This window comes from Varroa jacobsoni, unplaced genomic scaffold (assembly GCF_002532875.2).
Source record: "Varroa jacobsoni isolate VJ856 unplaced genomic scaffold, vjacob_1.0 scaffold_793, whole genome shotgun sequence".
Classification (NCBI taxonomy): Eukaryota; Metazoa; Arthropoda; class Arachnida; order Mesostigmata; family Varroidae; genus Varroa; species Varroa jacobsoni.
The window spans coordinates 382,631-395,580 of NW_019213695.1; the positions used below are offsets into that span (position 1 = coordinate 382,631).

At 42.0% G+C, this 12,950-nt stretch overlaps 1 protein-coding gene across 9 annotated transcripts in view; it reads left to right on the forward strand.

Moving 5' to 3' along the window:
* LOC111263839 (uncharacterized) overlaps positions 1-12,950 on the forward strand; it is a 246,032-nt gene that overhangs the window by 192,463 nt on the left and 40,619 nt on the right. The gene's annotated exons all lie outside the window — the stretch shown is intronic.

Sequence of the window (12,950 nt, forward strand, 5' to 3'; positions counted from 1 at the left end):
AGGAGCAAAAAGTAGCGGTCTGATACAAGCTTCACAGGTTTGTCGTACTAACGACATGGCGTACTCGATGATAGGAAAAGGAGTGAACAGAATTTCTTCTTTTGTGCTTGCTACCACTGCTGCTGGGTACGACGACGACAGCTGCTCTTATAGGGACTGCTGTATACCTTTTAGTCGCCTAGTCAGCTTACCCGTGTCGCCTGTGACGATGTATACGTCGTTTACGTTGTTATTTAGCACGGGAACCCCCTCCTCTTTTTAGCTCGCTTGTTTTGTGTCCGTATGTTTAATTTTTGCTAGCTTGTGTAAGTATCGTATATTCGTGCCTTTCCTAAGTTTTTATGTGCTTTCTCCTGTATCCATTGCCTTCTGTAGATTAGCGACATATGATGATACGACTGTGTCTATAAGGAATGCCTTCCCATAGGACACATACGTCTTCTTATGTGATTGTAGCACTTAAATGTGATGACCATACAAGCTTCTTCACATACGCGCTTGCCGGCTAGAAAAATGCCGTCCTCGTATCAGTTGAAGCCCAACCCATTACCGGCTTTGTAGCGCATACTTGTCTGTCTGTTATACATAGACCAACTTTGAGAGCACTCGAACATGCGCTTTTTATTTTCTAGGTCCCTGAAGTGAAAAGGCTGCGATCGCCTTTCGTTTTTGTTATAGAGAATAACAGCAGAATATTAAAGAGCGTGTGTTGTTATTTTTGCTAAAAGAACTAAACAAAGTGCTTACAGTAGCGATAATGTTGCTTGAGGCTCTTGGGTATCAAACAAGGATCTCAGGAGAACCTCAGCGAACTAAAAGAGGAGCCGGATTTGCTGCAACGTATTATTTCGTGTCACAAGATAAGAATTTACGTGCATAAAAAAGCACAATCATCTAAGTATGCGTCAACAGCGGGCTGAGATTCAGAAGAGCTGTAAGATCCATGACAAAAAGCAAGCTTCCCCTTGGATTTCTTTTGAACTCTCTGGAAATTCTCTGTGACACATTCATGCTGACTACCTCCATTCTTACTAAAGGCTGTTACGAAAAATTTTAACAGTATTGTCTATTGTTGTTCTCTGAAGTAGGCTTAAACTCTGAAAAGTCAATTTTTCACCACGAAAACGCAGCGTCTCACACATTGCTACTTAAATTACTCGTTTTTTTTTAGCGGAGAAACTCCGTACCTGTGCTAGACGAACGGTGACAACCCCTTTTTTCTATCATCGCTTGCGGATCTGTATATAGTGGGGGCGCTGACGCGAGCTCGATGAATTCACGAAATCTATTTGATCCGAACTATTAACTAGCAGCTTACAACATCTATTTTATTCTAGACTATTACCACTGTTACTACGGTTTCTACTGGCAGTATTTGACATGGTGTGCGAACTTAAATCGTAGTGGTTATGCTGCGATTACCTATAGATTTCCGCCCAGTAATCACCTGTCTCTGATCTCCCTTACGGCTTTCGTCTTAGTTTGCCCCTAGCCCAAGATTCCCAGCGACAACAGTTGTGGTCGTAGTGAGCCCGGCCAGCTGAATTTTGAAAAAGGCCACTCACTGTTCGCCGATCTCTATCCTGTTGCTGTAACATATCCTTGTCATTGGGTTCCCTGTGTTGACTATTCGGTGTACATGGGTAGGAGGAAAAGCCGATGGTTGGAGTATCTCCGCAAATCGTTAGAATTACACTAGATTTTCCCCATATATGTCTCAGCTGGTCATTCACACGGTGTTTGTGTCTACTATTACCACCACCGCATATATAGCATCCACATTCGGGTGTGTAGGTGTCCATAAGGATGATAGTCGCTGGCCTACCAGGGGCGAGAACTAATTGAGGAGTCGATAAATGAAGATAACAAATTTTTAGATGAAGACGGTTTGCAGTATAACACTTGTTACCGTCGTCGGCGGCGCGTAATCCTGTAGTTGCCTTTGCGCTTTGTTGCCTTGCGGCTGCTTCTTTCTTTCTTTCGCAAAAGCGTAATCTTGGTTGACTTCTCTGCTCTTGACTGTTTTTCTTTACGCGGTAGCGGCCGCTAATCGACGTCACGGTAAAAGCCAGTCTTTCTAAATCGCTCGAAGCGTCAAGCCCGAATCGAGGCAACGAACGCTGAATACCGAAGCGGCCGACGATCTTATCGTCAACGCAATAGCACAACCACGGGTAAACTGCTGGAAGGTTAAAAATATGATGAATATTTTGTTTCACCTTACTTCTATATATTCTGTGCTGTAGTCCGATTGTCACTAAGATCGGCTTGCAGACGTTAAACCCACTTTAATTAATAACATTCTACGAATACAACTAGAAATGGGTGTCAGATCTACAAGATAAGCTCGATAAAAGATACATTCATTGATACAAAAAGAACGATTCCAGCTACTTACAAACGCAAATACTAGGCTCTGCAAGAAGAACCTATTCAGAGATATCATAACTGGACAAAAATACTGCGAGAGCAAATGTCAGATTTCAAAATAAATGGCAAATACTGCAATATCTGGATAGAGCAGATATTAGAAATTTTATTGTGACCCACCTGGGCAGGTTCTAAGTGTCGGTCTTTTTTTTTTTCTTTAGCGATTTGAAATAATACATTTCGTTAGCATATCGTGTATGAACCGCTGTCTACAGACACGATAACAGCTTATGTCAAAAAACATTCAACCCATATAAACAGTTTATTAACATTAGGACGAGTCCTATTAAAAAGATCATCCCAGGATGGCTCTCAAACATGAAGCTAGCGTTTCCGTTTGGAAATCATTTCAAGTTTAATATGTCTGAATTTCTAAACCACTTGTATCAGCTGTAAGGCTTCCTTAAGCACTTTTGGCCCCGTCACATTGTTGATGCACGTTATTGTAAAATTTCCTCTGTCGCAGTACTTGATAGCAGACGACAAAAAGATCAACATGATGCTTTTCGTGCCCCATCAAATATGAGAAAGAACGAATTTCAATTATTGAATTAGAGACTAATTCGAATCAAACAAGAGTATAACAATTGTAAAATAATATTTATTCGAAACGTGGTGAATACTCGTTACGTAACGTTTTATCAATAGACTACAACGCCCACCCATTGAAACACTTGATCTTTTTTTCCCGTTGATACATGTACATGTATAACCGCAATATGCCTTAATATTTATAAATTACTTCTTCTGTTCAATCGGTGTTTTCTACGAACCATATTATTGAATGGCTAACGAAAAATGTTATGGTCCGACGACAAAATATTCGAAGTTAGTCAGTGTTAGGTTAGCTATCGAAGATCGACAGCGTGCAGGCTTTTATTGCCAGCACGGGTCGTAAGATGGCTTGTTACATCTGTACAAACAACCGCAAAGACAAGGGCGCAAATTTGCTAGTTTCCTAGAAGAGTGCCTGGGTCGGTAAACAAAATTTGAAAATCGGCTGTGGCCAAAAGAAGGGGAACTAATACATGCTACACGTAGGTTTTCCTGCGGGTTCATAGAGTTTTATATTTTTTGTTGACAGGGAACAGATTCTTAAATCGCAAATTTATTATCAACAAGCTGATTTATGGTTATTTCCGTTGGGTCCGACTCTAGGATGTTTTCAACCTAAGCATGTGCCTCGTTGCAAAAGGATATAAGTACAGACAACATTTACCTGTGTGACGGGTTCCAGTGGGCACACGACATGGTTCTCCTTCGTCAAGCGCCTCTGGGCACGTGAGTAGCGCTCTCTTTCTGTTTTTCCTACCATTATTATGGTAATCCGACAAATTACGACTTAACGGTAGCTGCAGCTGCAGCTGCAACCGTGCTGCCAATACCAAGAACGAGTGTTTGTGGAGAAACAAGGCGAATGGACCTAAGTAAGCCGATGGTCCTAACGTTGGACAAGGCTTTGCATATACTGAACTGAATCGAATAAGTTCAAGATTCCAGGTTAATTTAGCTTCGAGAAAAACAAAAGAGAAGAGCAGACAAAAAGGTCTAATTCAGATATGCTGAAATGGCTGATGGACAGAAAGATTTAAAGTAGAAATCGTACTAGCCGCAGTAGCAGCAGCAGCTAGCACCGATGAACAGCCATCTCGGATGGAAGTAGTGATGATGCCGTCGGTTACGGATTTAACGATGTTTATAGTTCAGGACACGAAACACTCTGTCGCCATCGCGACTCACGAAAGTTATAAAAAGAGTTTTTTGGTTCTGTGGCGCCGGAAAACAATGCCCTACTCTTGTGCCGTAAAAACAAAGAATGATGGTCTCTCGTTCATGGATGACGCGGTCGTAGAACTATGCTTAAATGAATGAAGCCAGTTTAGTATTACGTATACAGATACTGATTTCAAGGTTGGCGCGATTAGAATAAGCTGATTCAGCCAACTCCAAGACAGCTCCCTTCACCGCTACTCACCATATGCCAGTAGTGCTATGCAGAAATTTTAGACATGTACTAATAATATAAATGTTTTCACTGCTTGTATAATCTAGTTTTCATGAATTGTATGCACTCGTCTGAAAGTGCCCTGCAGATATGCAGCAACATCCATTCAGACCAGGATAAAGTGGTATCGCAATTTTACCTTAACCACAACCACGCACCCAAGTTAGCGGAAGTATCTGTTGTCGCTGATTTCGGTATATATTAGGAACGACGTTTACTTTTTGTTCTCGTCACGTATTTTTCATGCGTCGAACAAGTTTTTTTTTCAGCTGGTAGGACACATTTGAATGATTCAAGTATATTGATTAGCTCAGTTATCGCTACGTCAGGTTTCGCCACGGACTGCCAAAAGCTTCTGAGCAATAAATAGAAATGCAAGCAGGGTGGGAAACAAGGATGGGTTCAGGTAAATTAATATGCGACTTCAGGCGGAGAAGGAAGGAGTCGGAACGATGCATCGGTGTTTAGCGTTTCCACGCGTTTTAGTTGAATTACTTACTAGTCACTGGCTCGCCTGCTAGCTTAGAAAAGGCGGCGCCCTCTACAGTAAAAACAACACGCTAAAAGATAACAGCTCTGCAAAAAATTTTTTAGAGACGTCTACTGCTTCTGCAGTCGCTAATTACCGTGGACACCACTGTAGTTGGCAAGCGCAAATAGATACAAGCGACGAATGATCACGCTGCAACGGCAGCGGTCGCTGGCGATACAAAAGAATCTTTTCCGCCTGGCACCCGCGAGTTGCTACCTGTAAGCTGTTACTTTCTTAAATCGGATATCCACGCTAGCACAGTTTGGTCAGCTAAAAGCTCAACAAAAGCTTTAGGAGCCGGCAGTCAAAACCAACACTACTAGGACTAACGATAAATAGGAATGGTAAAAACGATAGCTTTTAACGGCCGTTAATATCACACAGACAGCGCCATAGTCCACGTTACGGTAAAAAACGTAACGTAGATCACCGCGTCGTGCGGAGATTCTTTTTCTATCGCTCCGCCGCCCACCCCTTGCCCCTCGAGATATATGCTATCCCTCTTTTCGGCGATACTAATAACCTGTCTGTTAATGTCGTTGTTCTTTTGCTCCTTTACGCTTTTATATTATGACACAGTTAAAAGTATCATACCATTATTATTAGTATAATGGAGCGGTGAAACGGATGAAACGTCGGAGGTGTATCAGTAGAATCCTAAATTTTACGCGGCGTCAGTGCAGCGAACAAGCTGCAAAAATGAAGAGTGAAAGTTTTAGAACGTATTAGGCAAGCAGGTCAAACTGAATGAGTAATTTACCATACAGCAAGAGTCATGGTAAACGGATGTACAGGTATTCAGGGCCACCTAAGACGAGAACCTGTAACAGGAATATTTTTTAGTCCTATTAGAACATCCTCATGCTGGAATAACATCTTCAAGCTTTTCGCCGACGTCACCGCTTATGGGTAGCGCCAAATCTGTCTGCGTCTTGTTGGGATTTTACAGGCGTCCGCCAGTGCCGCGAGTTACTATTGTAAACTGTTAAATTGCTAGATATGTAGAGGACTGTTGCTAATTGACATGAATTACAATAGCCCAGCCAACGAATACGACAGGCTTTTTGGTCACATAATTTTGATTGTTAGTATACCACTTTCATAATTTCACCTTATACTGGTCGTGGAACACAGCGAACTCATCATTATTTAATTGGTGCTAAGATCTATCGATTCTAGGATCTTATACGATCGGACTGTAGTAACGTCCCGGGACTCATGGGTAGAATAGGCGGTCCCCTATCCTACAAAGGCATAACTTATAACGGCAGTGTCCAAGGCGTCGGAAATAGTAACGGAACCGTCTTCAGTAAAGAGTTTTTATTCATTAAAGTCAGGCACGTTATATAATAAAAAGAAAAAAACGAAGCTTAATAACTTAGAAGGCATCAGAGAAGTTCAGATGTAGAACATATGAGCTGCTTGTTGAGCACTCGTTTTCTCGTCTTGGTAAGGAACTAATTATTCAGTTTCAGTTAGCATATCAATGCCACTCTATTGGTGATGAATGGATGATACTAAACCTTATACTTATTTGCGATAGCAATATAGATAAAAAAAGGCAAGAGCCTTCACGTTGTACAGTGATCCACTAGACCCGTTGCGGTGGATAGTTCTTATTCATGCTGAAGACTGTTTGGAAACTATGTATAAGTACTTAAAAACGCTCGCAAGATCTGTAGCTCAAGGTAGTTCCCAAACAAGTGTTCTCTTGGCAGCGTTCTAGCAAGATGGATCTAATCCTTTATAGTTGACGTCCACCATTGATATAATATGATTAATCTAGACAATAATAAGAGAGCAAACTATTTACATTGAGTGGTGATATCATCCCTACGGTCGTTATTTTCCTTCCAGTGCCAAATTATGATAAAGCAAAAGCCTTTGACCAAAATACTATATATACATATATATATATATGTAGACAATATTGGTGAAAGCTCAACGTACAGGAGTAGAGGTCAGGTTGAAGTTCAGAAAGGAGGAACTGTGAGTCCTTCGTAGATATGTTCTTCATAAACAAACTATGAGCACTCGGTTACTACTTCAAAAACAACAACATTTAGAGACAACAAATGACCTATCATTTTGGATTCTCAAAAATCAAAACGAAGCCAAACACTATGAATGTCATATATGTAATGAATATTTCACCATCGGTTCCACTTTTAAACAGTCTGTTGTCCGAACTGTCTTGAGCTTCGACCGTTGGAATATTGAGCTGAGCATTTTTTGCCACAGAGGTACTCAGTTCCTCCGTGGAGGAATCAGGCAGACCTCGTTATGGGGCTACGGTATGCTGAACATATGCGTGCCTGCACGCCTTTTAGATATACACGACTTGTGAGTCTAAATAAACGTACACATAAGAAACCCCGCTCTTTTTTCACCCAAAAAATATGCATGCTTTAATAAGAATTTTCAAAGGTCATGTATTAGGTTGTGAAAAATTCCCATTTCATTACTCTCGCATGGTCGTAGCGTCATTACCGCCACATCTTACGGCTGCGATAGCAGCTTTCGTTCATCTGCCCCTTTGTCTCTGTTCTATTTGCCCCCTATAGGCCACAGCTCGTTGCGCCCCGTAACAAAGCAGAGCGGTTCAGCAAGCGGCCGTTTGATCATTCTTCTGAGATATTCCTTCCACGTTACTATCGCTGATTTCAGTTACTGGCATGAGCGAGGGCGGCTAAGGAATCCTAAAGATGTTGATCACAAACGAACGAATGACTCCTTCTGCCCCAGGTTGTTTGTCTGTCTATCTGTCTGTTTCTATTTATGCGAGTTCGGGGTATATGTGTGTGTGCATGGCGCGGGCGTAAGTGCTACAGTCTCAGGCGACGGCGGCAACAGCAGCAGATAACACCGCAGGAATACTAATGGATTCTAGCTTATTTCGCACGCCTCTGTTCGGCCAAGCGGAAAATTATTTCAAATCTTTGCGATGTTGTAGCCAGACTACGATGCTTGTAGCTATGCCTACGATTACAGCCAGCCAGAACACCTGCATATACACTCATATATATATATATATATATATATATATATAGGAAGCACAATTTTTAAAAAACGCCATTATCACAGACGCGGAGCTAGAGCTAGGCTCTATAAAAGGCGAGCCGGGGACTGAGGGGTCAAGCTAATCTGGCCGTTGTCCTGTTGTCGTCATGCTGGCTTTCCCGATGACAGTGATTGCTACTGCTGGTGTTGTTATTTCCTGAAAAAAAAAAACAAACTCGGTCTGTGTCTTCCTATGGCGTGCCTCCATTTAGCCTCTCTGGCATCTTGGCGATCGCGGCGTTGATCTGCGAATATGACTGAACCGTTATAACAACAATGCGGTCGGTAGTGCCCCGTAGGCTACAATGGGGTTGCAGCACTGGAGCGGATACAAGCGGAATCGGGGGTTCAGTCATAAAGCGAACGACGACGAAGCAACAATAACAATTACAAAACGGGTATAATCATAAAAACAGACATAGGAAATCATTTGCTACCTCAAGAAATCCGACTAGCGTTATTATGCAACTTCTGCGAACCGCAGTATCGGCACGCTTCACGATCAATTTATATGAGCGAAAATCATTCAACTACATGTATAAGTCAATACACAGCTATACGGAATGTTCAGGGGGCTACAGTACAATGAGATCTGTAAACTCGTTATAAGAGCACTATTTGATGGCGGAAGAAAGGAAGCTCTAGTCGGACAGAGAAATCAAGCTGATATGTTCATAGCTTAACGTTGCCATTACATCGGTCTGATTACCAGCAGACTACAAAGGGAGCAAGTGAGGTTCGCAATTAATGGACTCCCAGAATAATTGTTTGCCAGTTTAACAACAAGGCCGTGCTTCGTCTATATTGGAAATCACAGGTGGCATAATTTCCACCTATGACTGTAAGGGAACACTCATTAGGTATACATACATATATGAAGTCTTCAAGTTATATGGCCATCGGCGTGTACATCGTAATGAATATCTACAACGGAAACAATTGATTCTTTTTTCGGATATGGGCGTTGGAAGTTTTCAAGGATACGTTCGGAAGCGTCAACCCACCCCTTCCCTTCTCAGCGTATGGAACGTATGGGTAGATGTGTGATTCAAGAAAGGCTTGCGCTTAGACATGTGTTTTGCTGTAATTGGACGAATGTTTAGAGCACAGTATGTACATTAATGTACATATATGTTGCCCACTGTGCATATGTGACCTGGCATAGTCCTTTATCCTGCAGAATGCAAGACCTAGTCCAAGATGAAAGGCTAAATACTGTTTTCAGTTGCGGGAACAGCTGGATGGCGTAATCACTCAGATGTGCTGTTTACACCAGATTAGCTTACGGGCGTTTCTGAAACCATTCATATTAATCTTTCGATTTTAATGTACTTCATTTCCCCAGCTCGTTTCGTCGAATTATACAAATCTGATCACTCGTTTATCTATTAATCGAAAACAAAGTGAATTAAACTACGCTACGATAATAAATTACTCTTTTAAATGTAATAATCCACGTTGATGTGCCGCATATATAATTTATTTCATACAGAACACGGTAGTACTAGATACCTCGACACAAGCCAATGCTACACGAAAACCTTCAATAACTATAGAGACAAACTAACACATTGTGAAGGAGCAAATCTACTTTGTCCTTATTCGGGCCTGCTCCAGCTAGAAGAATTCATTCAGGATACACTCAACGGCTCTTGACGGTGGCATGGTAAAATCGAAGTAAATGTGCTCTTTGATAGGAATTGTACCGGGGACGCACTCATGGGTACACCTAATAGTAATAAGATAACTCTATATAGATCATCGTATAAAAGTTGCCTGCTTTGAGACACGAAGATGAAAGAGTAACCTCAACAGCTACGGTAAGCAATTGAAGGGGGCTAGTTCCTTACAGCTGTGAAGTCTATTCGATGCCGTCGGGTAGAAAGTAAGGTGAGATTACTACAAGCTTATCATTGAATTGCAGAAGGGGTGCGTGTCGACGTAGCCGTCGTTTCGTATGCATTAGTATTTCATTTTATTCAGTTATTACGATTTCATCTGCCAATCTGCCAAAAACCCAAAACCGCTTTTTTTCATTTTGCGACGCAGATCTATTTTTCTTTTAGCTAACTCATACAAATGCCCGACTAGGGCAATTCCTTTCAATTACTTTCATTGCCTCCGAAAACAGTGAGCGCTAACGCTTAAATGCAACATATAAGTTAAATACATGAGTCGGAGAACGGAAGAATGCCCGTCAATATATAAGCAAGAGTATAAAGGTTGTGCAAATAAATATTTGAGACTGCGCGAATCTCAGCTGCAAGCAACTCCTCTGATCCTTCAAGTGTTCTACACCTCTTCCGATAGCAGCCCCCTTTTCCACTGGCCTTTAGAGTAGCATATATATGTATGTATATGTATATATACATGTATACACACTGAGGTTGCGCGAGTCTGGACATTGAGCTTTTCCTATACGACCTCCTATATAGACCCTGTTTTCGAAGTGAACGCTCACATGCGGATGTGAGCTCAATGGCGACCGATAGAATTGTTCGTTAGGGCCATTACATGGGCGGGAAGGCATCCCAACAGCACGCCGCCTGGTTCATACTCCAATACCCCAACAAGAATAGAGTTGAGCTACAATACAAATTTCACGTTACGATTATATCAGTACTAATAATAATAATAATGGAACACAAAAATAACAGATTCTTTGCCGTATCGTTCCAATCATAAGTTCGCCTTGCCATCCCCGCTAAAAATTAGCTGAAATATGGCGGCGACTTATGCCTCCGTTGCTGCCCCTGCGACCATATCAACAGCTGTCAGTAAGAAGGGCACACGATCAAAATAGATATATGTGCATGTGTGTTTATGTGTCAACCGCTTTGAACAGAACAGGGGGTAGCTCCTTTACGTTAGTTGTCATCATTAATATTGTTATTATAATTTGTACATGGCATCTGCTGCTGATTCAAGCATTTTATCTCTAGAAGTAAAAAACGATAGAGTCCTTGTTTTTTGGTGACCTTATAGAATCACAGTGGCTCACCTTCATTGCCCACTTTCCTCCTACGGCTATAATATGGAAACAATATGCTTTCATATGCATATGATGCAATTCTTTGAAAAACATTTGCTGCTTTGCGTTACGGCGTAATTCATGAGATTATTTTTTTTCTCAAGTGACGTTTTCCCACTGTGGCTGTACAATGAATCGTCTTGGCACTCGTTTTCATATTCAGATCATTTCATCGATTTGAAAACAGCCCACGTTAAGAAATTCGTGTCGCCGAACGACCCGTACTAACAAATAACAAGCCAATACCGCCATTCCAGCATTCTGTAAATATAATTTAAGTAGGCGATTCCGTTTAATGCTATCGTTGGCATTCTCAAGTACGGGGCAAAAGACGAAGCATATCAGCAATCAATCAATCAATCAAACTATCAAAGTGCCCACAAACAGCCATGACAAGTATAAAGCGATTTTTCGTATCTCTGAAAGATCCGTATTATCCGTCTGATACGCGCAATAGTTGTCTGACTCGTACAGTATAATGCCAGTTATATTTTACAGCTTATATTGCAGTGGTTATCGCGCCATCTGGTGAACCAATATAGGAGACCAAGTTAGGATTTATAGCATGAACATTGTGGTCTTAGCCCTTTTTACCTCGTATCTCGGCATTCGTATAACTTAACTACCATCTAATGCTATTCAATGTCGCTTCTCTTTCGTCGCCCCCGCTCTTCTAGCCTATTGAAACGGGTCATTGTTTTAGGCGTCAGCTTACACGGCGGCGTGCCACACTTGCAGAACTGGCGTCAGTCCATATACTGGACTAAGTTAGTAGTACCCTGAAGTTCCATCCTTACTGTCCCCTTCTGCTTCTAATGTCTGCTAAAGCTCTCTGTCCTTCGCGCCTCTAGTGCTTCTTTCGTCACTCTGTGCTTTGAAGCTGCAGTTGTTGACGTCGCGAACCCGTGACCACGACGAACTCGCAGTGGCACACACATCAACTAAAATTACATTTATTTGTCACGGTACAAATGCAATAGCGACTGCGACTACAATTGCAGATCGCAATCTCGTGCCGTGTTTCGGAGTTGTAACATTGGCATCTGGTACCGTTGACGCTGAGATTGCTGTCTGGTCTATGCGACCACCACTATAGTTGGCAAACTAGATGTGACTGTTTGTGTCCTCTCCCCTTTGCCCCCGTCCGCCACATGGTCGGGAGGCGTATGGCAGCAAACGTTGACACGCTCGACGACGCGAGATTCGATTCACATTTGGTTTGGCCTGGCTCGCCTTAAACGCTGCTGTTACTGATGGTTGATCGACAGTAGTTTTTGTCAAAATTTTCTCCTACAGTTATTTCGTGATCTTCCACGTTCGTACGTTTGACGTGAGGGGTGCGTTTCTCGCTAACAACAGCAGGAGCTTCCCTACTTTCCCATTGCTCTTCGAATGTAATTCAGTTTTTCCCTGCGTACGGAAAATGTTACTGATGCATGGACAAAGACGAAACAGTACTAGAACCGTGATTAGCAAAATCTGAACGTTGCATCTGTACACAATACGTAAGGTAAAGTCGATGTTCGAGGGTACGTTGAGCTGTCTGATTCAGCTTACCGCGGTGATGGTACGATGGTGTGAGTATCGGCTTTCTCGAGTGAAAGGTATAGCGTTACCTCGTTTCACAGCAGTAGCAGTTAGAAGATTTTTTGTTAACAGTTCAATACGTCCATCCGTACCAGTCACACGTGTAATGTTTTCTTCCGTCGGCAGAACCTGCGCTACTTTTAGAGCATTTTTTCCTTTCGTTGTTAAAACATGGCCATTCAGTGCAGCGAAAGTCGCTGTTCTGTGTTACTGTAACTCCCCTTAGTTTACACCAAACGAACCAATGTATCTACTTGATTGTGTTCAACGGTCCAACGCTAATTATTAAGCAGTGCTACACGAGT